Below are 4,682 nucleotides of genomic sequence, written 5' to 3'. Positions count from 1 at the left end.
GAGAGAGAGAGAGAGAGAGAGAGAGAGAGAGAGAGAGAGAGAGAGAGAGCAAAGTGTATGGATTATATAGGGAAGAGCCTCTTAGGAATGGCAGTCCAGCCCCTGAGCTGGAAAATGGGGGCAGGTATGGACTGAGGGATGCTTTGTGGAGGCCAGGTCTGCTTTGATATGTAAAATATGCACCCCAATCCCTTGTCCTAGGGTCCAAAACCAAACAAGAAGGTCACATGCTGGACACCAGTGCAGTCCAGTGATTTCAACAGAAGCAACTTGCAAACTTCAATATAAAGAGCCAAGGTAACTATTGTCCTCACAACTCACACTCCAGAGGTGGCATCGGAGTGCAGTGGGCCCATAGATCAGTGCAGTGACCTGCAACTTCCGAACCTGAGTTGTTTTTAAATGCAACTGAAAGCCTGTGAGGCCAGGGAGGGGACCCTGATGTTGTTCCACTGTTGGGAACAGGGCTACTAGCTAGAAAAGAACCCGGGGACTCAGCTCAGTCATCCAGGTTCCAGACTCTGTGCTCTTTGTCTGTTTGCTAAATTGGCTTCCATTACCTTCCTTCTTTGTGTGAATGTGTGTGCGCAGGGGCACGTCCATGTGGCACGGCCGCGTGTGGCGGTCAGGGGACATTTCACAGGAGTCGCTTCTCTCTCACCACTCTGAGGGTCCCAGGGGTGGGGCTCAAGGTCAGGCTTGGAGGCAAGTGTCTTTACGCACTGAGCCAGCGGGATGTCTGCGTTTGTGTGGGTGAGGTAGCAAGTCCCTCTTCCCACTGAGCAAAAGGTAAAATTATGCGAAATGTGTGTCTTGTAGGTGAGAATGCTCAGGTCAAGCACTCTGCGGCTGCTGGGTGCTTGCTTGACTCTTCCCAGAGGCCATGCTGCTGCCTGTGGGGAGGAGGCTTGGCTAGACACCATTCATAAAACCTTCCCCCCCACAACTGAAATGTTCTCTCGTGCGAATTAAGTGTCCGTCGCTTAATTTTCGGTCCATCCACATGGGGACATCACGCATTCATTATGGGGGAAACTTAGGAAGTCACAGAAAGATGAATCCAACTGTAAAAGGGCGGGTTTCAAAACTGCCCTGGCTATTTTTCATTTCAAAAAAAAATGACAAAAATAATACATCTTTTTTAAAAATTTTGTATCATTGTATGCATGATGAGCATGTAGGGACCATGCACATGACACGGCTTAAATATGATACAACTTTAAACATGACACAGCTTAAACATGGAGATCAGAGGACAACATTTGTGGAGTCGATTCTCTTCTAGGGATGGAATCAAGGTTGCCTGGCTTTCGAGGAGGGAAGCTCTTGTACCTGCTGAGACATCTTGGGAGGGGGGTGTGGACACAGGGGGGCAGGGAGTAAGCCATTTACCATATGGTTGTGACAGTAATTGCTAATAAGCTATGTGAGGTTTATATACCCTCTGTTCTCAGCTGTACTACATTCCTTACCAAGAAGTATGTATTATTACCTTGGATTACGGCAACATTTAAATTCAAACCTTTGTCCTAATGATAGTAGTAACCTTGGCCCAATCAGTGCTCAGGTCTCTCAATAGAGAGAATAATTTTAGGATTTTGTGAGATCTGGGCATGATGGCTTGCAAGCCTGTAATCCCAGCACTTGAGAAACGGAGGCAGGAGGATAGAGAATTTGAGGCCAGGCTGGATCAAGGGTATGGAGGGGGGAGGGGAATTTTGCAAAGATTAAATGAACCGAGTGCTAGTTGTGAATTTTTTACTGTTGGCGTTTTTTAAGAGACACAATCTCACACAGACCAGGCTAGACTCTAACCCACTATGTAGCCGAGGATGGCTTTGAATGTCTGCTCCTCTCATGCCACCCTCCTCAGTACTGAGAGGATATGAGTGCACCGCTGCGTGCTGAGGACCGAACTCAGGGACTCGTCTAAGCCAGGCAAGCGGTCCTCCGCAGCTGAACTACATCTCCAGACCTCACGAGCTTTGGAAAAGCTTTCCCATGGAATGAGCCTGTACATAATTCAAACCAGCAACATCTAGCAGCCCATGGGATTTCATCTCAGAAGGACCAGTGTTGTGAGCGATCCGACTACCCCGTGGTGTTCACTATCTGCTCCGCGGCTGGACACAGTGGCACGAAGAGGCCGGGCTCCTGTTTTGCTATGTCACCAAGGGCTCCTCCAACTGTCCTCTGGTTTCTGCCTCCTGCACAAAGAAACAGTTTGGTATTCTGACATAGTGACAAATAAGGAAGGTGGAGTCGGACAGTAGCGCCCTCATCTATTACCCAGGGAAAAGGATACTGCCGCCTGCCCAGGGTGGGGCTGAGGAGTCAATGTTCCCAGACGGATGAGCTCAGGCAGTACCGACCCAGGTGACATACCACAGCTCAGAAATTCACATGACGTCAAAAATCGCTTTAAAGTAACCGATTCAGCCAGTTAGCATATTGATAAACCGGTGTAGCCTCTCTCTGTCATCCCGAAGTCTTTCCCTCACCCCACCCACTTCGGTGAACCTGTTGCCAATGCTGGGCAGAGCAGCAAAGGCCTGGTATCCTATCTGCTCTGGAGCCTGGGGCTGACCATCTCAAGTCCCAGGAGCAGCCTGTGCAGCTTGGTGAGATTCCATCCCAAATTTCAAAGTGAAAAGGGCCAGGTATGGTGGCACCCACCTTCAACCCCAGCATTCCCAAGGTGGAGGAAGACGGGCCTCTGTTTCTTTGAGGCCAGCCTGATCTACATGTGGAATTCTAAACCAGCCGGGTTATCTAGTGAGAGTCTTTCTCAAACAAACAAACAAAAACCAAAATGTGAAGAGGTCAAAGCTACTTTACAGGGTAGCGTGCTTGCCTTGCAGGTGTAAGACCCTGTGTTCAACCTCCAGTCTCCCCTCCGCTGAAAAAGTCCCCAACTCTCTTAAGCAGGTATGCAAAGTACCCCACCCCATTAGTGTTGGCGGCTGCTGGCAACTATTCAGCCCAATGTCTGTCTGGACGTTTCATTTAAATGGAATCACTTATCATATGACCTGGTACAGGCAGCTTCTTTCTTAAAAAGAGTTTTATTGCATTTTTATTTGTTTGTGTGTGTTTCTTGCTCACGTGGGGTTTAGAGGCAGATTTGCAGGAGTCGGCTCTCTTCCTGGGAACTCAGGTATGGGGGCTTGGCAGCCCAATGAGCTATCTCACTGGCCGGTGCACTGGCCGGTGTATTTATTTTAGCTCATTTGCGTCACAACCCTGGTTTTTTCTGTTAAGCCACGCATCGACACATGCTGGCTTTTTCGATGCCCACCCGTGTCTCTTAGATTTCAACACGTGTTCCATTCCCAAGGGGCCTGCTGAAGCAGACCATCCTTCCCCAAAGTCAACGCAGCCTCAGATTGAAAGGCCAGAGAGGAAGATGAGGTCCCTGAGGGTCGCCCAGGGATGCTGGGACCAGGGATGGGAGCAAGGCCGTATTCAGATAGGTGGGAGGCAGACCACAGGGCTGCTGAGGGTGCAGTCTCCCGGTGGAGAAGCCAGGGCATCTACTTGCAGACATGTAATTCAGGGAACCTAGCAGAGCAGCCTGGTCCAGCCATTGTCCCCCTACACGTCCCCAGTCCCCTGGTGGCCTTGGGGGCTGCTGAAACCTATCTGTCCGCAACTAGGCTCAGACACCCTGGAGAACTTGAAAGCCACTGCTCCACAGTCACCTTCCCCTGTGGCCACTCAGTTCTGCCTCCAGCCAGTTCTCAACAAGAACCAAACAGGAAGGGAATCCTGGGGGCTGGAAATCCTCCATCCCATAAACTACCTACCTGAGCCCAAGGACAGTTTGGAGGGCTCTGCCGTGGGTCCCGGGTCTCACATCAGGACTGGATGTCTGATCCAGATGTAATCCATCCCTGTAACTTTCTGCTAGGGTCCTTGGCTGGATCAGCCTTCTTTAAGGAACTTTGTAGAAACAGGTCTGGCCCAGTCTCTGCAGTCAGATGTCAGCAGGCAGCCAAAGCATCAGAATTATCAAGCTCTAGCTAACTCCACCCATTTTAAATTTAATGCCCCCGCTTTTCTGACAAGGTCTGTAGCCTGAGCCTAGCTCATCTTCTGAGCGCTGAAATTACAGGCACTCACCACCACCATGCCAGGTTTACAGTTCTGCGCGAGGACTGCAGCCAGGACTTCATGCACGTTAAACATGCCTCTACCATTTGAGCTATCCCCTGCCCCACCTACCCTGAACTTGAGGATTCTGATCCCATGGAAAACAGGGTGCTGTGGAGCCAAGAGGATATGAGTACAGTTCTGACTTTGATACTTGCTGGTTTTGTGGTCTTGGGGAAACGACTCAGGATTTCTGATTGGATGCTTTTTCCCCATCTGTAAAATGGGTGTGGTGCCGGCCTTCCTCACTGTGCCAATGAAGGCTGACACTTGTTACACTTCTGGTGTGTGAAATACTGTGTAGTCAACAGTGGACACCCGGACTTACAAGTCTCCAGGGCTAACGTCAGACCAACCAGTCCTTGCCGTCCTCTCAGGAGCCAGACTTGGCCTTGACCCCGTGTTTACATCCTAAAAGCCAGACTTGCTTTTCCTGCCCCCAGTTCACATTCCAGGCAGTGTTTCATATAAATACCATTTGCTTGTTTCTTCTTTAGACAAACCCCACAAACTCTGCCGTAAAAAAAAAA

General features: G+C 49.9%; 1 protein-coding gene across 6 annotated transcripts in view; it reads left to right on the top strand.

Annotated features, from left to right (window-relative positions):
- Positions 1 to 4,682, top strand: part of Tmem51 (transmembrane protein 51) — a 50,687-nt gene that overhangs the window by 15,006 nt on the left and 30,999 nt on the right. For 3 of the 6 annotated variants that reach the window (XM_029539768.1, XM_029539767.1, XM_029539765.1), the window contains exon 2: positions 202 to 297. The exons of the other annotated variants lie outside the window; for them this stretch is intronic. The gene's annotated coding sequence lies outside the window, so the exon portion shown is untranslated. The remainder of the gene's footprint in view (positions 1 to 201; positions 298 to 4,682) is intronic. 6 annotated transcript variants of the gene reach the window in all.

Source organism: Mus pahari, chromosome 6 (assembly GCF_900095145.1).
Source record: "Mus pahari chromosome 6, PAHARI_EIJ_v1.1, whole genome shotgun sequence".
Lineage (NCBI taxonomy): Eukaryota > Metazoa > Chordata > Mammalia > Rodentia > Muridae > Mus > Mus pahari.
This window is presented reverse-complemented; position numbering and strand designations above follow the sequence as displayed.